The 27,699-nt window shown below is 38.4% G+C and overlaps 1 long non-coding RNA gene across 1 annotated transcript; it reads left to right on the top strand.

Annotated features, from left to right (window-relative positions):
* Positions 1-22,315: 22,315 nt before the first annotated feature.
* On the top strand, positions 22,316-23,533 carry LOC127135425 (uncharacterized). The gene is made up of 3 exons (XR_007808548.1): positions 22,316-22,378; positions 23,055-23,277; positions 23,442-23,533. It is a non-coding gene; the product is annotated as an uncharacterized LOC127135425 (long non-coding RNA).
* The last annotated feature ends 4,166 nt before the right edge of the window (positions 23,534-27,699 follow it).

Genomic DNA, 27,699 nt, shown 5'->3' with positions numbered 1-27,699 from the left:
CATTTCCATAAGCATATTCATATTCAATAAATCAATGGACTTTTTGCATTCAAATATTGCGCTCTTTATCTTTTCTGTCATCTTCCAAACGAGCTATGTTTTCTTACACACACTCACGTAACGAGTTGCAGATCCATACCCACTCTGGATCCTGTTGACAATAGTTCTACTACTGTTCATTATGACTTTGAAAATCCGATCTACCAAGCCGAGGATGGAAGTGAGGAAGATTGTGAAGTACCTGGAGAACTTGCCAGACTGTCACTGCAGGAAGAAAGGACTATACAGCCACACGAGGAGTCAGTTGAGATTGTAAATCTGGGTACTGAAGTCAAAATAGGAGCAGGCTTGGAAAACAGTGTCAAGAGAAGGTTGGTTCAGATGTTGCATGACTATGTAGAGATTTTTGCTTGGTCTTATGAAGACATGCCAGGACTGGATACCGATATAGTAGTGCATCGACTGCCAACGAGGGAAGAATGTCGTCCTGTTAAGCAAAAGGTTCGTCGCATGCGTCCTGAAATGTCTGAGAAAATCAAAGCCGAGGTGATGAAACAATTTGATGCAGGTTTTCTGGCTGTTACTTCTTATCCTCAATGGGTTGCTAATGTGGTACCAGTGCCAAAGGAGGATGGTAAGGTGCGAATGTGTGTAGATTACCGAGACCTGAATAAAGCGAGTCCCAAGGATGACTTTCCGCTCCCGCACATTGATGTTCTGGTAGATAACACCGCTCAACACAAGGTGTTCTCATTCATGGATGGATTCTCAGGTTACAACCAGATTAAGATGGCGCCTGAGGACATGGAGAAAACTACGTTTGTGACGCAATGGGGCACGTTCTGTTATAAAGTAATGCCATTTGGTTTAAAGAATGCAGGGGCAACGTACCAGCGTGCTATGGTGGTTTTGTTCCATGATATGATCCATCATGAAATAGAAGTATATGTGGATGACATGATAGCCAGATCTCATACTGAGGAGGAACATCTCGATCATTTATACAAACTGTTCGAGAGGTTGAAGAAATACAAGTTGAGGTTGAACCCGAACAAATGCACCTTTGGGGTAAGGTCCGGCAAACTCCTGGGCTTTATTGTCAGTGGTAAAGGGATTGAGGTTGACCCGGCCAAGGTGAGAGCTATTCAAGAAATGCCAGTTCCCAGTACAGATAAAGAAGTCAGAGGTTTCTTGGGACGCTTGAATTACATTGCCCGATTTATCTCCCATTTGACCGCCACCTGCAAACCCCTCTTCAAGTTACTGAGGAAAAATCAAGAGATGATATGGAATGAGGAATGTCAAGAAGCTTTTGACAAAATCAAGAAGTATCTTCAAGAACCTCCAATTCTGATGCCACCAGTTGAAGGAAGACCTCTAATCATGTATTTAACCGTGTTAGAAAATTCAATGGGGTGCGTGTTGGGACAACATGACGAGTCTGGTCGAAAAGAGCATGCCATATACTACCTTAGCAAAAAGTTTACCGACTGTGAAACAAGATACTCACTGCTCGAGAAAACTTGTTGTGCTTTGGCCTGGGCTGCTTGCCGACTGAGACAGTATATGTTGAATCACACCACTTTATTGATTTCTAAGATGGATCCTATCAAATACATATTTGAGAAACCCGCTCTCTCCGGAAGAATAGCAAGATGGAAGATGATCTTAACAGAGTATGACATCCAGTATACTACTCAGAAAGCAATCAAAGGAAGCGTGCTAGCTGATCATTTGGCTCATCAAGCGGTGGATGATTACCAATCTATGAATTTTGAGTTTCCAGATGAAGATGTCATGTTTGTTACCAATCATGAGGAACATGGACCGGATGAAGGACCCGCACCGGGATCCCGATGGACTATGGTTTTTGATGGATCTTCTAATGCGTTGGGCAACGGTGTTGGTGTCGTAATTATTTCTCCCAGGGGTTGCCATACGCCTTTCACTGCTAGACTATGTTTTGATTGTACCAATAATATGGCTGAGTATGAAGCATGTATTTTGGGACTCAGAGCTGCCATAGACCTAAGGATCAAGTTTTTGAGTGTGTACGGAGACTCAGCATTAGTAATCAGTCAGATCAAAGGAGAATGGGACACTAAACATCCGAATCTCATCCCTTATCGAGAGAAGGTGTTGTCACTAATCCCATACTTTGGAGAGATTACATTCGAACATATCCCATGAGAAGAGAATCAGTTGGCAGACGCATTGGCTACCATGTCATCTATGTTCAGAGTCAGATGGGACAACGAAGCTCCCATGATCACCATTGAGCGATTGGATGAACCAGCACATTGTTATAAGCTTAATACTGATGAAGTGGAAGAGAAACCTTGGTTCCACGAAGTAAAAAGATATTTAGAAACTCAGGAGTACCCTGAGGGGGCATCTATCAATGACATAAAATTCCTGAGGAAGTTCTCTGCTAAATTCTTTTTGAGTAATGGAGTATTATACAAACGTAACCACGATTCGACTTTGCTTCGCTGTGTGGATAAAAAGGAAGCAGAAAAGATTATGGGAGATATGCACGACGGTATTTTTGGGACTCATTCTAGTGGACATACGATGGCCAAGAAGATTCTGAGATCAGGGTATTATTGGTCTACCATGGAAGCTGATTGCCACCATCACTCCAGAACCTGTCACAAGTGCCAGATATATGCGGATAAAGTACATGCACCTCCTGCTCCATTGAACGTGTTGACCGCACCTTGGCCCTTTGCAATGTGGGGCATTGATATGATTGGGGAGATTAAACCTACTGCTTCTAATGGACATCGCTTCATCCTTGTCGCTATTGATTACTTTACAAAGTGGGTAGAGGCCGCCTCATTTGCTTCTGTCACCAAGAATGTGGTGGCACGGTTCATCAAGAATAGTCTTATTTGTCGGTATGGTATCCCTGAAAGGATTATCACCGACAATGGTACTAATTTGAACAACAAGATGATTACTGAACTCTGCACGCAGTTCAACGTAAAGCACCATAACTCTTCTCCGTACCGACCAAAGATGAATGGCGCTGTAGAAGCTGCTAATAAGAATATCAAGAAGATCATACAAAAGATGACGGTGACATACAAAGACTGGCATGAGATGTTACCGTTTGCTCTTCACGGTTATCGCACTTCAGTACGCACTTCGAAAGGAGAAACTCCTTTCTCTTTAGTCTACGGAATGGAAGCCGTTTTACCAGTGGAAGTTCAGATTCCCTCTCTAAGAATCATGAAAGAGGCGGGCTTAGATGAAGAGGAATGGATTCAGACTCGACTCGATCAGATAAACTTGATTGATGAGAAGAGACTTGCGGCTGTTTGTCATGGACAGATATATCAGAAGCGCATGACCCAGGCATTTAACAAAAGAGTCAAGAGACAGGTGTATCAAATTGGCGACTTGGTGGTAAAGCGCATCACTCTACCACAAGGTGATCCCAGAGGCAAATGGATTCCCACGTACGAAGGGCCGTTTGTAGTTAAGAAGGTATTCTCTGGTGGAGCCATGATACTTGCTACAATGGATGGCGAAGACTTCCCACATCCTGTGAACGCAGACATAGTTAAAAAATACTACGCATAAAAGAGACCCGCTAGGTCGACGTACCTAGGAAAAAATAAGGGCATCCCGGCGAACCAAAAGGGTTCGGGCAAAAATTAGGGATAAACATATAAAAATGTACACCCGGCAAGTCGAAAACCTGAAAAGGCGGCTTGGGCAAAAAAGGGTATTCTGGTGGACTGAAAACCTGAAAAGGCGGTCCAGGCAAAATTAGGGATTAAAGCGTATGACTATGTCCCGTTCTCTGTCAGCTTCAACCAAGTTCAAGGGACCGAACAAGCCAATCACTTCTATCCGACAGCAGGAGATGCGATGCTTGAAGATATAATGACAGTAGTGGAATTAGAATCGATAGGACTTTTTCTGCATAGCTTTCTCTTTGTTTGCCTGACAATTTCCTCTTACTAGGATTTCTGTCTCCTTGTACACAAATTGCCTGTTTATAGGCCCTCTTTCAAAATCAATACAATTTTATTTCCAAAAAAGATGCTTTTGTTTACTTTCTCTGTTTTGTTTGCGTAAACGTCCATTGATTTAATTTGAATTGATTTATGCATTTGAATATGATCAAGGTTTACAAAAAAAATTGCATGCCTAAAATAGAAATAGCAATCACTACAAGACTTCAGGATCGAGGAAAAGGTCTAATCATGCTTTCCAATGAATCCGTTGCTAATCCTATTCCCCAGCAAAGCCAGTCATTCCCAGAAGAGAGTGGCATTACTAGACAAATGGGTCATCTCTTCCACCCCCAGCCGGGCTTCTGTTGAACATTTCTACCATCAGACAGAAATCAAGCATCCCCGGCTAAGAAAGGGTCATCGATACCAGTATCTCCCAACCAGAAGATTGAGATTTATTTTCCCCAGTAGAGTCCTCAGGAAGAACTTTTCAGATGCATAATTCATTCATTACATCATTTCACAGCATACGCATGCATACATCGTTCGCAGTTATTTTCGAAAGCATAAAACATCTCATGCATCATGACATGGCATGAAGCTAACTTTATTTTTCAGGTTAATTATCTTCCTGATACAGTCAAAATAGAGAGCCATTCAGACGGACATCCTCATCAATTACGTTCAGGATTCAACTACATCTTTCAGATATACTCCATGTCAACATTCATTCTGACATCTTCCTAACGATGGCATCTATAAGTCCATCCCAGACATTTATTGCAAATACAACATATACAAATACTATCAGATATAGCCTAGCGTACGGTTCATTCTAATTCAGCTCTACATATGACTCTTTCAACTCAGATGCGATCTAACGTACGATCCATTCCGACCTTCAACAACTCCAATACGGTCTAGCATACGACCCAGTTGGACCTTCAAGGCCTCAAATGCTACCTAGCGTACGGTACATTCTGAAGTGTAGTCTGGCGTATGACTACCCCCTTCATCATCAGGTACAGCCCAACGGACGGCTCGTTCCGCAACTCAGATACGATCTAGCGTACGATCCATTCTGATCCTTTATCCCCAGCAGTGTATGACTCATTCGGATTCTTATCTCATTTTGATTCGGCACAACATATTACTCCTCCAACAATACGGTCTAGCGTACGACCCATTCGGATCTTCATTCCTCAGATACTACCTAGCGTACAGTACATCCCGAGGTGTAGTCTAGCGTACGACTACTTTTCGTCAGATACAGCCTAACAGACGGCCCATTCTGCAACTCAGATACGATCTAGCGTATGATCCATTCTGATCTGTTATCCCCAGCGGCGTATGACCCATTCTAACTCCCCAGTGAAGTCGACGGCCTAATGAATGACTCACTATACGGTCTAGCGTATGACCCAGTGACACCCATGACTTCAGATATCTTCTAACGGACGACGTACTCTGAAGCTCTCATCATCAAACTTCCTAGATGGCATCTTTAAACCCATCTCCATCAAGACTAACTAATTGACAAGTGCAAAATTTTGGGGCGTTCTAAGTGTTCAATAATCTTCCACCTCCAGACCACGAATGGCGTACATACCATTCTGACTCTCTCGGTTCAAGAATATTGAACAGGGGCAGCTGTCATACCCCAAAATTTGCCCATTAATATTTTAAGACATTTTTCAGGGCACTCCGACTCATTTTTATGACACTGATCTTAAAGGAACAAAGGCCCAGCTCACGAATGGCCCAATCCAGAAAATGGCCCAAACTGGCCTGCTCGCTAGGCGAGCAAATCCTTCGCCTAGCGAACGTTCGCTACACGCTCGCCTAGCGAAGCTGACAGATAACAGAAAATTCGGGGCTTCACTCTGAGCCCATTAGGTCATGAAAAAAAGGCATTATAAATACCACAACTCCAGTCAGAAAGGGGACGAAAAAGGACGGAAGGAGAACCCTAGCAAGCAAACCCTAGCGCTCACAGACGGCAAACCCTGGAGGCTAACCCTGAGAATTCCGAGTAACCCTAAAGGAAACCCTGAAGGAAAGCCGGCGGCAGCAAGGTCACTTCCGCTCAATTCGATCCGATCGGCCAATTCAAGGTTACAATTCGATTACAAACAGGTTGGCATTGCTATTACTATCTTATGTTCTTAATATAAATATGGTATCATGATTGAATTTATGAAACTATCTTAAGTTTTACACATGAATTTAAGTATGCATGAACATCTGAATGTCTAACCACATAATCTCTGTAATGGATGCTATAAGGTGTGAAGCTTGCTGACATTATGCTGTTATCAAAACCAGAATCCGCAGCCGCTCGCTAGCACATCGCTAAGCGAGCATGCAGCGAGTATTCGCTAAGCCTTCGCTAGGCGAGGCAGCGGCGACCGGGACAGTCGCTGATTTTTCTGTTCTGTCCTTTGCTAACTTGTCATGTTTTTATCATAGCCATGCATTGTTTATCTGACCCTACTGCTGTTCTGGTTTCTTTTGCGGTGCAATCCTTGATTGCATCCTGACTTGGTACTCTAACCCGTTTGCTGAATTTTGTAAAGGTTCACCTTTCCCAGGAAAAGATTGCTGTCTAGGTCTTCCACTTTATTTGTGGGATACCCTTGTGGAGTTTCACCCTAAATTACCTAATTAATTTTAATGTATTAATTTTAATGTATTAATTTTAATGTGGAGATTCATCCTAATTACCTAATCGATTGTAAAATACGGCCTCTAAATATGTGATCCTGGACCTCTCTTTTGCCTTACGATATTACGGTACCACGGTCATGTCGCGCGAATGTGGGGATACACTTAGCAATGGCCCTTCGATTAAATCATCATAAAATAAATCATAGTCCCTCGGATGTTGCCTTCGAATATATGATTTCGTCCCTCGATGACCCTTCGGTGTAGCCTACGGTTAAATGATGATCGTCCCTTCGAATGCTAAGGTATCCTTACAACTGTTGCCTTCAATGACCTATCGATGACCCTACGATGACCCTTAAACCTCCAAAGGGTAAAATTACTTACTTCTCAATAGTAAGGACAATTTTACCCTCATAAGGATAGGAAACGTTCATAACTACCTTAGGAAGGTATAACTCTCAATTGCTGGATCATAATCTAAAACATTTCCCACCCCTCACACTTTGCAAATCCTAGAAAATCACCACTTGGTATACATTCATACTAGAATCATTACCAAGTTACATTTTTCTAAACCGTTTTCAAAATCAAACGAGATAAATACTTTGTATACATTCATACGAGAATCATTACAAAGATAAACTCTCTTTTCGAAACATTTTTTAAACAATTCACGAACACTTTTCAGACAAAAATATAAGTGATCCAGCAATTAAGAGCCCATGGATAACCATGGATACAAAGGGTGCTAACACCTTCCCTTTGTATAATGTACCTCCCGAACCCAAAATCTATTGAGATCTTTCCTGTTCTTTTCCACCTTTCCTTATTGGATAAAAGAAAAGTCGGTGGCGACTCTTGCTATCCGCGACATTGCGATAAAAAGCAAAACACCCCAAGTCAGTTCACCGTATGACAATAGGATCAGTCTCTTCATCTCCTCCCCATTTCTTTAATTTCAAAATCTCTCCCTCCTTTTAAAAACTTCTTTGCTTGAACTTGTTATTTTCTAAATTTTGATCACTTTGCAAAAGATAGAAACTTTGGCCTTATGCTATTGCATTTTCAAACTTCTTTTCTCAATCAAACTTGTAAATACACTTAACTATACTTGACCTAAACTTTCAAAAGCAAAAAAAGAACTAACTCATGCAAACCATTTTCAGGCCTTTACGCCTTTCAAACTTAATTTTGTTAAAAGCAATGCATCCACTTTGAAATTTGTATCACGAACTACGAGGTTTTGAACCCTCATTTTTGTATTGGTACGTAGGTACAAGTCCGAAGGTCTTGTCAAATATAAAAATATAATTAATGAATTCTTTTCTCATCCCCTCACTCTATTTGTTTATAAACATCAGTTTGTACAAAATACATATGCACACAAAAAAGGGCTCCCTAGGAGTACGTAGGAAACTTTGGATGCTAACACCTTCCCTCTATGTAACCAACCCCCTTACCTATAATCTCTGACATTTTATTAGTTTTGATTTGAAAACATCTTACTTTTGGGTTTTGTTCGCACTTTTTCCCTTTTCCTTTTGGAAACAATAAAAGTGCGGTGGCGACTCTTGTTATTTGATGTCTTGCTTATCCATAGCTTGATGATCATGAATTTACCGCTACAGATACCACTGAAGGAGAATAGCGGTCCAAAATGCAGTGGAAATAAAAACAATTTTGTCCTTTAGTGATCCTTATGAGTGGGCATGATCAGTGATAAAATCGTTACCTCTTATGGCGATTGAAACCTTTGAGGCAGATCCAAGGAGTGATCACGAACGTTGAATGGTGACAACGCCTCTACTCAGTCCACACGAAAAAATTCCTTCAATCTCAGTGCTAGCTGCTATGAATGAAGGCTTTGAGTGTGAGAGAGAGAGAGAGAGAGAGAAACGAAATTTTCAATTACACAAGGGTTCTATTTATAGAACCACTTGTGTGGGCTGCAAGCTAAAAAGTCCACTTAAGTGTATGTGGACCATATCTTATGATATGCCAAAATCACTTAAGTGAGTGGTGTCTTACCATATTTCGTATTCTACTTAAGTACACCGTACCTTACGATATTCTACAATTCACTTAAGTGCATCATACCTTACAGTGTTCCTTCTTTACTCTATCTCTCATCAATCCGCCCTTTTGTGTGTGACCCTGTAGGTTTTTGTGACATTAACAATTATATTAAATCACGTATTAACATAATAAACAGTGAGGGGTATCTAGCAACACATCACTGCTACCCAAGACACGAAAATGTCATGTGATCTGACAAATCCTTTTGTGATAATACTTATGTGTATAATTACCCTTTTGCCCCTATTTCTATATTGAACACAAGGCATAAACCGTGTCATCCTTGTCCAGTTCAATATTGGGCCCGTAGACATTTATCCTGTTACGCAGGATGGGCAAATCCCATCTAGGTCACTCATGTCCCTCAGCATGCTTCGTGGAGTACCCATCAACTGTCTTTATGGTCATCCAGTTACAGATAATGTTTGATCAACAATAAATCACTCGACTCTACATCTAGGGTCCATAGTGGTTTCAGGTCGAAGGGTGGTATACATCACTATCACCATGAGAATAACTTATGACACTTTACATAACATTCTATATGGTATTCTCATAGCGGGTCAATCTAGTAAAAAATATTACTCCTAATGTTCATACCTATGTTTAAGACTTGATAACTCCTTATCCATGATCCATGAGATGTGATCATCAGTCTATATACATAATAGTCTTAATGCTTTAATGTTATCCCACTTCACAATAAAGCTCGACTACGGATACTTTTAAGAATAGTGTTCTTATGTTTAATAGGATCTCATGATTAAGTCACACTTGATACATTAAACGAACTATCTATTCTAGGGACTTTATTAAACAAACATAATAAAGAAAAAGCCTTTTATTATTAATAAATAATTTGATACAAGTACCAAATGTATTGGCCTCTAGGGCTTACACCAACAATATCGTCTTTAGAGAATTTATAATTTGATGGATCAGTTAGTTGGTGCTTGCGTGTTCAGTAAGAATGGTTTGAGATCGGGTTATCATCAGATTCGTGTGAAGCCAGAAGATATCTCGAAGACTGTGTTTAGAACTCAATATGGTCACTATGAGTTCTTAGTGACATCGTTCGGTGTGTCTAATATGCCAAGTGTATTCATGGAGTATATGAATAGGATCCTCCATATTTACTTGGATTAGTGTGTGGTTGTGTTCATCGATGATATCTTAGTGTATTCCAAGATAGATGAAGAACACATTGAACATCTGAGAGTTATGCTACAAACCTTGCAAGAGAAGAAGTTGTATGCAAAGTTGTCCAAGTGTGAGTTCTGGTTGCGATAAGCGAGTTTCCTTGGTCATGTGATTTCTAGTGGTGGAATATAAGTTAATCTGTCAAAGGTTGACATTGTGTTGCAGTGGGAGGCTCTGATGTCTGTCACAAAAATCAGAAGTTTTCTGGGTTTGGATGGTTACTAGAGAAGGTTTATAGAAGGTTTTTCGAAGTTAGCTTTCCCTTTGACTCAGTTGACTTGAAAAAGTCAAGCTTATGTATGGGAAGATCATTGTGAAGATAGTATTCAAGATTTCAAGAAGAAATTGACGTCGGTTCCAATTTTGATTTTTTGGAGTCCAGGTGAATCATTTCTTGTTTATTGTGATGCTTCGAAGATGGGTTTAAGTGGTGTGATTATTCATAATGGTCAGGTTGTGGCTTATGCTTTGAGATAACTAAAGGTTCATAAGAGGAATTATCCAACCATGATTTAGAGTTGGCAGTTGTGGTGTTCGTGTTTAAAGTTTGTAGACATTATCTGTTTGGCTATAGATTTGAAGTGTTAAGTGATCATAAGAGTTTGAAGTATTTGTATGATTAGAAGAAAATAAATATGAGGTAAAGGAGAAAGCTTGAATTTCTGAAGGATTATGATTTTGGTTGAGTTACCATCCGGGTAGAGAAAATGTTGTAGCAGATGCGCTGAGCAGGAAGTCCTTGCATGTGTTGACAATGATGGTTAGAGAATTAGATTTGATTGAATAGTTTCGAGATCTTAGTTTGGTATGTGATATGACTCTTAATAATGTGAAGTTGGGTATACTAAAGTTTACTAGTGGTATTCTTCAAGAGAACATAGAAGGTCATAAAGTCGACTTGGGATTGCTTTACCGGTTGGTGTTGATCAATCAAGGGAAAAGGTAGATTTAAGAAGTGATGAGAATTATGTTATGAGATTCTGAGATAGAGTTTGTGTTCCATATGTGCCAGAGCTTAAGTAGAGAATTCTTAGAAAGCTCATATGAGTGGTTTGAGTATTCATTCTGGTGCTAGCAGGATGTATCAAGATCTGAAGAAGATATTTTAGTGGCCTGGTATGAAGAAGGATGTCGTTGAGTTTGTTTATTCTTGTTTTACTTGTCAGAAGTCGAAGATTGAGCATTAGAAGTCATATGGACTGATGCAACCATTGGGTATTCCTAAGTGGAAATGGGATAACATTTCTATGGATTTTGTGACAAGTTTGCCTAAGACTTTTATGGGAAGTGATAAAATTTAGGTTGTTGTGGATAAATTAACTAAATCAGCTAATTTCATTATGATAAAGATTAATTATTCATTGCAAAAGTTAGTGAGGTGTATATTGAGAGATTTAAGGTTCACTTTAAGGTTCTGGGAGAGTTTGCAGGAAGCCTTGGGACTAATTTGCAGTTGAGTTTTGCTTATCATTCACAAACGAGCAGTCAAATAGAGAGGACCTTCCAATCATTGGAATATTTGTTGAGAGCTTGCCTGTAGGAGAAATGAGGTAGTTAGGATACTTACTTTCCGCTGATAGAGTTTACCCACAATAAGAATTTCCATTCTATCATTGGAATGACCCCTTTTAAAGGGCTGTATCGCAGAAGGTGTATGTCACCTCTGTGTTGGAATGATTCTGGTGAAAGTGTGGTGCTTGGGCCAGAAACCATTCAACAGACTACTAAGAAGATCAAGATGATTTAGAAGAAGATGAAAGCACCGCATATCGACAGAAGAGCTACCATGATAAAAGGAGAAAAACACTTGAATTCTGATAGGGAAATCATGTGTTCTTAAGAGTCACTCTTGTGACTGGTGTTGGTCATGCGTTGGAATCTCGAAAGCTCACGCTGTATTTTATTGGTCCTTATCATGTTTTGAAGAGAGTTGGAGAAGTTTCCTACAAAGTTTCTTTACCATCATATTTTTTGAATCTTCACAAAGTGTTTCATGTGTCTCAACTTTGAAAGTACGTTCTAGATCCGTCTCGTGTGATTCAAATGAATGATGTGCAAGCGAGAGATAACTTGATTGTAGATGCATCACCATTGTGAACCGATTATCAAGAGGTGAAACACTTGAGAGGTAAAGAGATCATCTTGGTAAAGGTTGTTTGGGGAGGACCTGCTGGAGGAAGCATGATGTGGGAGATGGAGAGTCTTATATGGAAATTTTTTCATTCAGGTAATTTTCGAGGGTGAAAATTCTATAAATGGGGGAGAGTTGTAACACACTGAATTCGATTAATTAATATAATTGAATTTTTGTTGCTTTTATTTAATTATTTAAGTTATTTAAAATTCTATTAATTATTTATTTTGGTGATAACATGTGTTATGTGATTATTTGATATTTGTTGGAGTGGTTGGAATTTAGTATAGTTTATTTGATTATAATAATAAAATAATAATTTAATAAAGAAAATAGTAGAATAGTGAGATTGGGGGTAGAAAATAAAGTTTTGGTGAAGTATGAAGGGTAATGAGAGAGTGCACAAGAGTTGAGGGGTAAAAGTGCAATAATTACTTTAAATACAATTTTAGGTTAAAATAAATAGAGTATGTGATGGGAGAAAAAGGAGTTGATATGTAGAAGTTTTGGAATTGATAAAAGGAGGAAAACCTAGGAAACTCTTGAAGGGGTAGAACACCATAGCCAAAGACCTTGATTGTTTTGCTGCTGGAAATTAAGGTAAAGGGGAGAACTACTATAATATAGGTGCGTTGCATGAAGGATAGAGAGGGATCTTCACCCTCATCTAGGGTTTCTTCATCATTGTTGTGATTTATGAGTTTTGATGATGATTGAGTTGTTATCCATGCTAATTGCCATGTTTAATATGTAATTTCGTGTTTTGAATATTACTGAAATTTATGCATGATGGATGGGTAATGACCTAAATATTATGAATGTCATTGTTCTATATTTGGAGTTATGAACATAACCTTGAATTTCTTATTAAATGGTGAAAATGGATGGTAATTGATGTGAATATGATGTTTTGATTATTATAAATATGTATTTATGGTTTACTGTGAAAATTAGGGTGTTAGGGGTCGAAATCGGAGCTTCGAATGAGCCCCCATGGTCAAAATGCAGAAACTTCCTTCTGCAACAGTGTGACGGGTGTCACGGGAGTGACAAACTACTTGTCATGCATCAGGAACGGATGACGGTCATCAGTAGGGTGCCGGGGAGACCGTCATGGGTGATGGGTGATGATGGATAGGGATGACGGGATGGGTGATGGTTGTCACCCAGGTGACATGCTGCCCATCATGATCGTCAGGGAATATTTTGGGCAGTTGGCTCGGGTTTTGATGTTGTTTTTGCATGTGGTGGATGTTTAGCTACTGTTTGGGATGTTTTGCTGAGATTAAATTGTTGTGATGGAATATTATTATGAGTTAAATAATATCCTACTTATTTATATAATTGTAAGTAGGAAAATATAATTATATGTGTGAGTTATGATGTGTCGTATAAATATGATATACATATGAGTTATGAAATTGTGATTATAATTTTATGTTTTTAATGTAATTATAATGGTATGTGTTTAGGTGAGTAGTTCAAAAGCGGGGACTACTATGAATTCCGTATCACATGTTATTTATGGTTAGAAGTGGAACCATAAATGTCGTTGTTGTTACATAACTTTGTATGTCATGCATCATTGTGTGCCAATTTGTTGAAAGAGGAAAGTCATGGGTTAAGAAGTGGGGATCTATGATCGACCGGGGTTCAGAAGTGGGGACACGGAGTTCAGAAGTGGGATCCTGGTTTGAATGAGGAACCATTGTTGAGTGGACGAGATCAGTAACAAAACTCTGATGTCCAAATTGGTAACACACGTATAAAGTTGAGTTGTGAGTTACATTGTATACATAAGGGTTATGTGAATCAAATTATTATGTTGTTATGTAAATTGAATTTGTGTTGTTGATTGTGTGATTTAAGCTACCCTTTCATTCATTTACACCGTTAATATATTTGAGTTTATTCTCACCCCTTTCTTGTTTGTTTTGTGTTATTCTATACGTTGTTGTACATATACTCAGGATGAGTAAGTGTTGTTGTGAGTTGGAAGATGGACTTGGAGCTTTTCTTTGTTTATTATATCGTTTATTGCTATATAGTTGGTTTAATGCTCTGATCTGTAACATCGGGGAACATGGCGTTTATTTGTTTTCGAGTTAATCATTAGATTATGTTAGTTTGTACATATTTTCGTTGATGAGATAATTGAAGTTTATGTTATTTATTTTGAGTTCCGCTCTGAGTTTTGAAATTATTTAGAAAGTATGGATATTGTGTTTGAATAGCATCCTAAAATGTGGATTTTATCCTTTCAATTGTGAGTCGAGGTTTTATGGTGTTACAACCCCCTAAACATATTTTCCATATAAAGAAGTATATCTTGCAGAAGCTGCCAAGAAAAGACCATTATCTTAGGAAGGACTCAACCAGGCCTGATTAGAAGGGGGGGGGATCTAGTTCTCAACCAGCTCAAAACACAAAGGAGGGGGTGGAGGCCCAATAGAAAATGATAAGAAGAGGCAACGAGAAAATAATGTTTCGTGAAAGATTCCACTTCATTATCTATGTCATAAGATAAAGTAGAGTTATGGATCACATAGAGAAGGTTATCAACCACAGGTAACTCACAGAGGAAAAAAGTTTGCATCCCCTTAAGATTCTAATTAAGGTTTCCATTCTCCATCATACTTGTAACAACCCGTATAATATATATCTAGAATAATATCATACAAGTGTTAAATCTTGGTACTGTCACAACATAAGTGCCTAATGGCATCAATATGTATACATGTCCAAACTAAAACATCAATGGAACATGTTATACAATAATGCCTAAACAATAAAAAATCTAAGAACTATGTACAATATCTTCATTGCACACAACCCCACAGCGGAAGATCATAATGAACAGCAATCCTTGAAACATCCATAACAGTTTCTCTTAGATCCAACCTATAAAGAATACCTGAAAAATAACAACAATGATGGGATGAGATAATAATCTCAGCGAGTTCTCCTATCCTATGGGTCCACTCGGCTCTACAGGGTATTCTAATCAATGTTCAACTCATATCCAACTCAACTCAACAAGGGAACGAAGACTTGAGCGATGGGGAAACTATCTCGCAATTGTATGGCAACATGCATCTGAGTTCTCATAACTCAACCACGATCATTATTCAGATTCACGCAACATCGATCCCCAACCGGACCTACGTCTAGGCCAAGGCTTGGTTCACGCATGTCCGTATGATTCGACTTTCGCGGTGGATATCAGGTTCCCCTATGGGACTCTATCCCACTTTTAAGAACCATCACTCGTATGGGACTCTAACCCACTTTGAGTATCTTTCACCGTATGGGACTCTAACCCACTTAGGTGTCCACCTTTCCCCCATGTCCGCCATGGTTGGGGCTCAAACCCAATTGAGGCTCGAATCATTGGTCCCACATCCCAATGCTTACACGTTTAAGCATACCAATAGAGATGTGTACCATCATAGAAAAACACACATTCTGAATACATGATCGGTTCCACAAAACATTGGTTCCACGAACCATAACAAATTCATCAATCATAGGTGACTTCATTCACCATAATACACAAATAATAATAATACACAAATAATAACATGGCATGTTCCATACAATGCGTCTCATTCTCAATCATGGCAACAATTCGTCCACGACCTCACATAAGCGTCGTACGAATGAATACCGTATTCTCATACATGTATCTCACATGTTCCATAACCTAGATTATCTTTCTAAGTTATTAATCAAATTATTCTTCTAGGTTTCCTCACTCATCTTTGTAAGGTTTTTAATCGTGTTATTTCACCTTCCACATAACAACAATATTCAATTTTCATCATGATAAAATTCATGGCATTTATAAATCACATAATATTTTATAACATGGAACAATAATAATAGCCCTTTACGTTATCTTTCTAACGCATCCGGTCGTGTCCAAAACGGAGGTATAATACTCAATTAATTCATCAATCTATCCTAATCAAGATTTAGGTTAATATTTATTCATTGCATAAGCATTCAACAACAACCTCTCTAGCCTAGTGGTAAGGCATGTACAGTTCAAAGAAGGTCCTGGGTTCGAACCCCACTGGTGACAAATTTCTTCCCTGAACTTTCGAAACTTCTTGATTTCCATCACAATCTCATTCTAATATTGGATTAACATTTAAACTTGCTTCCACATCATTCCTCTTATATACCGCTCAACATCAGTGGGTCACTTTCTTCCCGGAAACCACGACTTCCCTTCCTTTCACTAAGTTACACAAAACATAATTACAACATCTCATCTGGACTCGGTTAATCAATACTCATTAATTCTTCATAAGAAATGTGACAAACTTGTATTCCTTAACCACACACAATATTGACTACTCTTCCCTTATTATTCCTTCAACAAATGTGACAAACTTGTAATCCATCTACCGGTAATCTCATGAACTTCACTTGATCTGATAATGTATGCTACAAGCCCTTACTCCTACTGCTTCCCTTCTCTCGTACTACTCCAAAAAGATAGAACCATTAGCACAAGATTATCTTACTCTCATCCTTACCTCCATTCTTACGAGTAACTATCTCTCTGATCCCCATAGACTTGATTGAGCTCTTTCATCCATCACCTTCCAGTGTGATACCCTGATTCCAATAGTGGAACACTTGGGATTCCTAGGCACTACTGTTTAGCTAATAATCTTCAAAGGAACACACTTACCCTCAGAGTGCCTACTGTCCAAAATGGTACTAGAACCTTACCGACTCCCATTAGTAGAATAACTTCCTTGATGACTCACAAAAGTGTAGAATAAGACCAACACTCTTCAGAAGGCAGGTATCCAGGAATTACATTGCTACAACCATAAAAACATAGAACATCCAATTTCATCATGTGTTTGGTGCAGCTAAACCAAATTAGTTTGACAACATCCGGTTCTGGTTACTATATTCCATATCAAATCCTCTCATAGGGTTTTGATTCATTCAAGATTTCTCCTGGCACATGATCTTGACCAAAACAACATAACACCATTAAGGAACTTTAAATTATCAACAAAACACCACTTCTAAGGAACTTAAGCAATCTAGAACATAACTATGAGTGTCCATACACCTCATAGAGTCACACAAAATATACTTCACACATATCTAGAGATGACATCACTTCGTATCCAAAATCATTCATCTCAATCATCCTGTCCCATCTTCCATAATCTTAGCTCATGCCCTTACTAACATACAGTCCGAGTTACATGTTTAACTTTAGGAATCTAATTCTCGTTCCATCTTGGAAGTAAAACTTCACAAATCCTTCCAATAGTCTAGAGCATCATTGTACACATCCATTACCACTCTCAGGGAGTCTACATCTAAGGCTATGAATCCGAATGTATCAATCAATTTCATACCATGACCAACCGCTTCACACCTTATCAATATCTATACCACATACCTATATAATCCCTTCCAGATCACCGCTTAATAGGTCTCTTCCAAGTCTGTTCCTTATAGTTATTCATAATCATAATAGTGGTACTTCCCCGACTTACTTAAATTGAGTATGGTCTACTAAGTTGGTTTTCTCACATGTCTGACTTCCATGGTATCTCCTCAGATGACAAACTACGCACTACACCTTCAGAAATCCCAATCTCAAAACTACCAATCTGACTTGTGGTGACTTGCAACTCCATCCTCAATTTGTACATCCACAACGGTACACTTATGACATTTAGGACATCCTTAGCTCCAACACGGTGTGAACGTTTATACTCCGCGACTAACCAGCCAACCAAATACTTCTCAAGCAGATAAATAACAACCAGACTTCCAATAAGCCAATATTACTCTTTCAATCCAAATAAAATGCACTTAAGATGAACCTTATCATTGCCAGACAATTATGACTGGAATTTTCTTCTAAACTAATACCTACTACTCCCTTCATCATACTGGGGTTACTTGTCTAGATGACTTGCTATGGACAATCCTCATTGTCTCCCAATAAGCTCTTACATCATAACATATTTCAAATCCTACACTTAGTCCATATGCTCCAGCTTAGCTTATCTTCCATTGTCTATCATCAACTCAACTTCTTAGAATACAAGACTCACTGCTCAACAAAAGGTATGTTACTTACATCCATCTCAAGACAAGGAATCCACTACACTTACTTGTGACCATAATACTTCTATCACATACTTCTCTTAACACCAAGGTCTAACTTCCTCTATTCCACTATGTAACACTCCAGACTGCTTTCAGGATTATCAACTAACCCCACAAATCAACACGGGCCTTTTTCAACATGTTTTGTCCTCACTCGCACGCTTTTCAGGAAACTTCCCAGAAGGTCACCCATCCCAATACTACTCCAAGTCAAGCACGCTTAACTATGGAGTTCTTATTGATTAGGATACCGAAAAGAAGATGCATCTTGTTGATATAGGTAGTACCAATTAATCCTTATAAGCCTTCTTTCAACCATGTAGTCTCATACCTGCACAGCCTCAGGATCCCTCTCATTCCGATGTGAATTCGGTTTTTTCCCCTAGGAGTTGCTAGGAGTGTCTCATTGTCATGCATCATGCATCGACAACCACTTCATCGCCCTCGGATGTTACATGTAACCACTCTTTGGCCTCTCCGACCTCGAGTGTTACACACTACATACTCTAGAAATCCTCGATGTGAACAATCATCAACTACACGCCCATAACTTTGTCTTAATGAATCTTAATGGTCCCATTGTGCCTCTATCTAAAATGTGCCCCATTGCAACAGTTGTATTGCAACATCCACACTACTTCCGCACTCGGTGTTCACTTGTCTCCCTATGGTAATTCTCTCCGTTCCAATTACAAAAACCATTCTACTAGAAGTCCTTAAATCCAACTTAATTGCCCTTATCCTCAATCAGTTCTCATACAACCAAAACCCACTGGAGCTTCCATTACTATATAATGGGCGTTATCTCATTCCAACACAAACTCTTATAATTGATCCTTAGGTAACTCATCATTCCATTATAGTTGCTCACTAACACTAAACCTCTGACTAGCTATCTTGAACCCGATCTCCCTTCTAAGATTGGATATACTTGGTTTATCTTCTAGCTTCCATTTGGTCCATACATGTTTCACTTGGAATAGGCAACCATGTCCTCGAGTCTCTTCTTAGACTTCACCACTACCTTAGGCTCCCAACAAAACTGAACGTCCTTATCCCTCAAGTCTTCAACCACTTGCAAGGTACCATTCCAAATATATATTCCATTAATTACTCTTGTCCTTCCAAAATATTTTAGTGGCCTTAGAAGCTGAAACACTAATACACTACCTCACTTCCAGACCTTATGACATATGCGTAACATAACCATTCTTCCTCCTTTACCATACAGAATCACTCGCAATACTATTCCACATTAGTGAGTATATCTTACTCCACTAGCAACTCACACCTCTCTTAAAGCTCTGACAATTTATCCAATAGAGATCCTTAACTTCTTAACGCTGTTAACACCGCAGAATCGCTTGGATGATACACTACTCTTCAATTCCATAATACCCAAATCACAACGCCTCTGAAACTTCAACTGGGCCATCTAGTTCTCCTTACTTTCTAACTCTTGGCTTGAGCCTATTCTCAAAGCACAAGTTCAACCCACACTTCGGAGTCCTCGTGGTCGCTCAACCATGATCCTACCTACCATGGACATAGCATTAGGTTGATCAGGCCCAATACTATATACAGTGATATTAAGAATCATGTTGGCTATACACACATATGAGGCAGGAATAGATTTACTTATGATGTTTCAAGGCTAGGTCGAGAATCGACCTGCTCTGATACCAACTGTAACAACCCGTATAATATATATCTAGAATAATATCATACAGGTGTTAAATCTTGGTATTGTCACAACATAAGTGCCTAATGGCATCAATATGTATACATGTCCAAACTAAAACATCAATGGAACATGTTATACAATAATGCCTAAACAATAAAAAATCTAAGAACTATGTACAATATCTTCATTGCACACAACCCCACAGCGGAAGATCATAATGAACAGCAACCCTTGAAACATCCATAACAGTTTCTCTTAGATCCAACCTGTAAAGAATACCTGAAAAATAACAACAATGATGGGATGAGATAATAATCTCAGTGAGTTCTCCTATCCTATGGGTCCACTCGGCTCTACAGGGTATTCTAATCAATGTTCAACTCATATCCAACTCAAGTCAACAAGGGAACGAAGACTTGAGCGATGGGGAAACTATCTCGCAATTGTATGGCAACATGCATCTGAGTTCTCATAACTCAACCACGATCATTATTCAGATTCACGCAACATCGATCCCCAACCGGACCTACGTCTAGGCCAAGGCTTGGTTCACGCATGTCTGTATGATTCGACTTTCGCGGTGGATATCAGGTTCCCCTATGGGACTCTATCCCACTTTTAAGAACCATCACTCGTATGGGACTCTAACCCACTTTGAGTATCTTTCACCGTATGGGACTCTAACCCACTTAGGTGTCCACCTTTCCCCCATGTCCGCCATGGTTGGGGCTCAAACCCAATTGAGGCTCGAATCATTGGTCCCACATCCCAATGCTTACACGTTTAAGCATACCAATAGAGATGTGTACCATCACAGAAAAACACACATTCTGAATACATGATCGGTTCCACAAAACATTGGTTCCACGAACCATAACAAATTCATCAATCATAGGTGACTTCATTCACCATAATACACAAATAATAATAATAATACACAAATAATAACATGGCATGTTCCATACAATGCGTCTCATTCTCAATCATGGCAACAATTCGTCCACGACCTCACATAAGCGTCGTACGAATGAATACCGTATTCTCATACATGTATCTCACATGTTTCATAACCTAGATTATCTTTCTAAGTTATTAATCAAATTATTCTTCTAGGTTTCCTCACTCATCTTTGTAAGGTTTTTAATCGTGTTATTTCACCTTCCACATAACAACAATATTCAATTTTCATCATGATAAAATTCATGGCATTTATAAATCACATAATATTTTATAACATGGAACAATAATAATAGCCCTTTACGTTATCTTTCTAACGCATCCGGCCGTGTCCAAAACGGAGGTATAATACTCAATTAATTCATCAATCTATCCTAATCATGATTTAGGTTAATATTTATTCATTGCATAAGCATTCAACAACAACCTCTCTAGCCTAGTGGTAAGGCATGTACAGTTCAAAGGAGGTCCTGGGTTCGAACCCCACTGGTGACAAATTCTGCACAGTGTTTCAGTGTTAACCGGTTAACCTATACCGTTAACCGGTTAACCACTCATGAAACTGCCCAGAAAGTGAGTACTTATTAATATTGGTTTGTCTCTTTATTAATTCGAACCCCACTGGTGACAAATTCTGCACGGTGTTAACCGGTTAACCTATACCGTTAACCGGTTAACCACTCATGAAACTGCCCAGAAAGTGAGTACTTATTAATATTGGTTTGTCTCTTTATTAATAATTAATCCCTTCAGAGTTCACTGGTTACTCTATTGGTCCCAATTGACAACATTTAGAGCATAAACACTACGCCAAAAAGTGCTTTTGGCAGCACCAAAAAGAAAGCGCTTTTTAAAAAAAGCGCTGTAATAGCTTGAAAAAAAATTCGCCTATGTAAAGAAAGCGCTTTTAAGGTAAAAGCGCTCTTATAAGTCTCCACTTATGAAAGCGCTTTTAAGGTAAAAGCGCTCTTATAGGTCTCAGTCTCACATCTATGAGTTTCACACTTATGAAAGCGCTTTTAAGGTAAAAGCGCTCTTATAGGTCTCATGGGTTTCACACTTATGAAAGCGCTTTTAAGGTAAAAGCGCTCTTATAGGTCTCAGTCTCACATCTATGAGTTTCACACTTATGAAAGCGTTTTTAAGGTAAAAGCGCTCTTATAGGTCTCATGGGTTTCACACTTATGAAAGCGCTTTTGAGGTAAAAGCGCTCTTATAGGTCTCATGGGTTTCAGACTTATGAAAGCGCTTTTAAGGTAAAAGCGCTCTTATAGGTCTCAGTCTCACATCTATGAAAGCGCTTTCATGGTAAAAGCGCTCTCATAGGTCATTTATAAAAATTATAATAAATCTAATATTACAAAATCCCTGACTTTCAGAAATCCCTCTTTCACTCTCTCTCGTTCGAAGCTCTCGCTGCCCTGGAAAAAATTCCACAGAGTACCTGGAAATCTCAACGATAAACACTGCAAATTTGAAAGAGACTGCATTCGAAAGAGAAGGATTCAATACCTGGAAATCTCATTGCGTTTTAAGGTTAGGTTTTCGTGTCTTTCTGTTTTGCCCTAGAAGTCAAAGAATAGGTGGTCGATTTTGGTTTGAATGGACTTGCATTGCTACATTATGGGTTATTTATTTGTCAGTATCGATTATTAGAGTTTGTGACTATGTTTGCTTAATATTCTGTAACTTACCGAAAGTTTCATCTTGTTCTGATATAAATGATATTCTGTAACTTGCATCGCCATTGACTTAGAAATAATGTTGGGAGTTCTAATAGAATCAGTGCCTTTTCAACATTTGTTTAAATTTGCTGAGAAAGTAGGAAGGAATGAACTGATATGTTTGCACCATTGTATCCTCATATTCTAACTATTACTGAAACTTCAGAAAGTGATTTTGATGTTAAATGTTGGATACTCAAATGGAATAACTTTGTCTGCTACAGTGATATATGTGATATGGTTTCAAGAACTTAGAGCAATGTCTCATATTTTGGCAATCCTATTACATGTTGGTTTGAATGAACAGTTAAACTTCAAAATGTACATTCATATTTTGGCATAACTTTGTCTGCTACAGTCATATTTTGGCAATCCTATTTAATGTTGTAAAATGATGTTTTAATATTATGTGAATTTTAAGATGGTCACTGTAGTGTAAAATGAACCCTGATGGACTATATGTACATTTTTCATGTGCTTGTCTGCAGGTTGTTGAGTATCGTGGTGAGCAAATAGGAGGTCTTGAGGATCTGAGGGAACCATATATGTTGTTTTCTTCCTTTATAGATAAATTCTTGCTTAGCTTTTATTACATGGTTTGCGTCTAATTGAAAACTTCACGTCTTTGCCCATTTCAGGTTCTTACAAAATCGGTACTGCGTCTGAATCTGTTAATGCAGCTTACATATTTTCTAGAAAAGATCTTTCTCGGTATGTCTTTCAGCTTAGATATTATACAAACCCAAAGCATGTGTTTAATCATTTAGTATCTAGAATGAATCATTATGTTCAATTATTCATGTTAAGCTAATGAATCAAGTTACCAAAATATGTTAGTTATGTATGTTGCTTTATTATTTGACCTTGATATGCAGGCCTGCTATACAGATTCCCTGCGCAAGCAAAGCTGTTGTAGCTGTCCGGTTCTGTCCTATATTTTTTAATCTCAAAGCGACAAACTCAGGTACTTGTGCACTTAGTATAGTTTTGTTTACAACCAGTAACTATGTACAACCAGTTATATGTGGTACTGTTCCAATTAAACTGCCTGTGTGGGATGTATTCCGTCTTAAATCTATATGACCTCTTACTAGTAAAGATCATGAGTGGTGGCCTAGAGGTTCAAAGTGATTGGTCTGAGCTAATTAGACAGTTTTATATTATTTAGCTCTAGTTATGCATTAGGAAGCAGTTATGATATTTGGAACTGTGTTTTGGTCGCAACAAGCTCTTGAGTTCTTGGAAAGGAGACAGACAAAAGACTCAAAATAGTGGGACTTAGACGAGTTTCACCCAATAAAAGAGTGTTAGAGTTGGTATTGTTAGCACTCCTTTTATTAATATTAGTCCACGTAGTTTAACTATTGATATACCGGTTCGTCCATTGACACACTAACCTTATATCCCCATCGAGTTGATAATTTAATAAAATTGATAATGTGAATTGAATTTCTTGGTTCTTGAATTTCTTGGTTCTTACTTGTGAATTGAATTTCTTGAATGATCGATTACTTGGTTCTTGAATTGTTCATGTGCATCATATAAGTTTCTTGAATTGTTTTATACGTTATGACTTATCCTTGATGTTGTTTTATATGTACAGCGCTCATTCCCTGTGTTTCCGTGAGTTTGACCTTCTCGACGTTGCTGTTCGGTAAATCCGAGGTAAATTTCTTCCTCAAATTACTGGTACACTGTGATGAATTTGTCTGAAATTGCGTGAATATGTTGTGTTTTCTTGCTCCGTATTCATTCCGTGTATACTTTGGGTTTTGACAGAAACGCGTTATACCGTTTTGTACCCTAATTACTTTGCGTTAAAACCATGGATAAGACATGGATGTATTCCAATCGATTGTCGAAAGAGTACGAGAATGGGGTATCGAAATTTGTTAAGTTTGCTATTGCGCACGCCAAAGACCCCAATCGAATGACATGTCCTTGCTTGAGTTGCTGTTATGGGAGTCAGGTTGACGCGGTTCAGTTGGCATCGCATTTACTACGGTATGGAATTGATAGAAGTTATACATGTTGGAATTTGCATGGTGAGAAAAGTAACGAGAATGTTGAATCGGGGTATAATACGACCTATGCTTCAAACGACGATTGCACAGATACATATGATTATGATCGAGTCGAAGAGATTGCAGAAGCGCTTGAAGAAGATCTTAAGGACTGTCCCAAAATGTTCGAGAGGTTGGTAAGCGATGCAGAGAAACCGTTGTATAATGGTTGTACAAAATTCACAAGATTGTCTGCGTTATTAAAGTTGTACAACTTAAAGGCGGGCAATGGATGGTCGGATAAAAGTTTCACAGAGTTATTAGCTCTTATGAAAGATATACTACCAGAGGATAATGTTCTTCCCAATCGAACGTATGAGGCCAAAAAGATGTTGTGCTCTATTGGCATGAGCTATGATAAGATACATGCCTGTTCAAACGATTGCGTTTTGTTTCGAAACGAGTATGCATCGTTAAATGAGTGTCCTAAATGTGGTGCCCCTCGATATAAGAAAAAGTTGTCTCCAGCAAAAGTCTTATGGTATTTTCCTATAATTCCGAGATTTAGACGCATGTATCGTAGTGAAACCGATTCAAGACACTTGACTTGGCATGCAGATGAAAGAATTATTGATGGAAAGTTTCGACATCCGGCAGATTCACCCCAGTGGATGAAAATTGATAATGATTATCCTGAATTTGGAAAAGAAGCAAGAAACCTTCGCTTGGCATTGTCTACTGATGGAATGAACCCACATGGTATTCAAAGTATCTCGCATAGCACATGGCCTGTGATTCTTATGATTTATAACCTACCTCCATGGCTATGTATGAAGCGTAAGTACATGATGTTATATATGTTAATTTCTGGGCCTAAACAACCAGGGAATGACATAGACGTATACTTGACACCCTTAATCGAAGATTTAAAGTTTTTGTGGGAGAACGGTGTGGAGGTTTATGATGGGTATAGGAAAGAAAGTTTCAACTTGAGGGCGATGTTGTTTGGAACAATTAATGATTTTCCAGCATACGGAAATCTATCAGGGTACAGCATTAAAGGTGAAAAAGCGTGTCCTGTTTGTGAAGACGGAACCGATACGATGCGATTGGACCTTTGTCATAAGAATGTCTTTCTCGGTCATCGTAGATTCTTAAATTCTAATCATCACTACCGTGGGTGGAGAAAAGCATTCAATGGAAATACAGAAGAAGGTAGAGCTCCAACAATGTTGACAGGTGATCAAATTTTTGAAAAGGTGAAGGACGTAAGTACTAAGTTTGGCAAGCCTTTTGCACATACACTTGTCAAGAGTGGGTGGAAGAAAAGGTCAATTTTTTTTGAACTGCCATATTGGAAGTCTTTGTATGTAAGACATTTCCTCGATGTTATGCATATTAAAAAAAATGTATTTGACAGTGTTATTGGTACGTTACTCAATATACAAGGAAAGTCTAAGGATGGCCTTAATGTAAGGAAGGACATGGTAAACATGGGAATGAGAACTGAATTGGGACCCGTGAAGAAAGGAAAACGAACATATCTACCACCTGCTGTTTACACTCTATCTAGAAAGGAGAAAAAAATATTGTGTAAGTTCCTAAGTGAAGTTAAAGTTCCAGAAGGCTACTCATCAGATATTAGAAGACTTGTGTCTATGAAAGACCTTAAGTTAAAGAGTTTAAAGACGCATGATTGCCATGTTATAATGGAACATTTTCTACCGATAAGTATACGTTCTATTCTGCCAGAAAAAGTAAGAAGCGCAATAACTAAATTGTGTTTTTTCTTCAAGTCAATTTGCAGTAAGATGATCGATCCTGCGATCTTACCAACATTGCAAAAAGAAATAGTTGTTACTTTGTGTGATCTTGAAATGTATTTTCCTCCCTCGTTTTTTGACATAATGGTCCATCTAGTCGTTCATCTTGTGAAAGAGACACAATTGTGCGGACCATCTTATATGAGATGGATGTACCCTGCTGAACGTTATATGAAAATATTAAAAGGGTATGTGAAAAACCGAAGTCGACCAGAGGGTTGTATTGCCGAACGATACATTGTTGAAGAAGCGGTTGAGTTTTGTACAGAATATTTGTCAAATGTTCAATCAATTGGACTCCCCAAATCTCATATTGTTGAAAAAAAAAGAAGGTAAACAGCTAATTGGAAATAAAGTTGTGACAGTATCAAGGGTCAAACGAGATCAAGTGCATTTGTATGTTCTGCACAATGAGATTGAGGTTGAGCCGTATGTTGAAATGCACAAGGGTGTTCTTCGAGGTTTAAATCCGAATAGAAATGAGAATTGGATAGTACGAGAGCACAATCGAAGTTTCATACCATGGTTTAAGGAACATATTTATTCAAAGTATCGTTCAGATCCCGCTTCAATAACAGAAAGGTTGAGATGTTTAGCATATGGTCCAAGTTTGGTTGTGTTTTCTTATAGCGCATACGCAATTAATGGATACACATTTTATACCAAAGAACAAGATGATAAAAGTACTATGCAAAATAGTGGTGTCACCTTGGTAGCTGAAGCAATGCACATATCAAGTGTGAAGGACTTAAACCCGAAATTTGCAAATCTGTCATATTTTGGGGTTATCGAGCGCATTTTGGTGTTTGATTATGAGAAGTTTCAGATTCCTATATTTGGTTGCAAGTGGGTTGAAAATAATAATGGCATACGAGTGGATAAGTCAGGATTTTTGCAAGTTGATCTTAATAGGGTGGGTTACACAGATGAGCCTTTCATTCTAGCCTCTCAAGCTAAACAAGTATTCTATGTCACTGATCCGACAAGTACGAAATGGTCTATAGTGCTTTTATCTAACAAAGTAATTGATGAAAGAATTGGAGATCAAGGTGATATTGATGTTGAGATTGAATCTTTTACCATAAATGATCAAAATGAGAATGAATCATGTATTAGAAATGATCATAATGAGGGTATTTGGATCAATCCAACCGTCCGCGTTGTTAAAAGAAAAGTAGAACATATTCCTACCAAGAAAAGAAAGAGACGTTACTGAAAAAGGTAATAGTATAATTATAGCCTATGTCATTCAAGAAAATTTAATTATAGCCTATGTCATTTTATATTATTCAATATATATATGGATT

This window comes from Lathyrus oleraceus, chromosome 4 (genome assembly GCF_024323335.1).
Source record: "Lathyrus oleraceus cultivar Zhongwan6 chromosome 4, CAAS_Psat_ZW6_1.0, whole genome shotgun sequence".
Lineage (NCBI taxonomy): Eukaryota > Viridiplantae > Streptophyta > Magnoliopsida > Fabales > Fabaceae > Lathyrus > Lathyrus oleraceus.
This window is presented reverse-complemented; position numbering and strand designations above follow the sequence as displayed.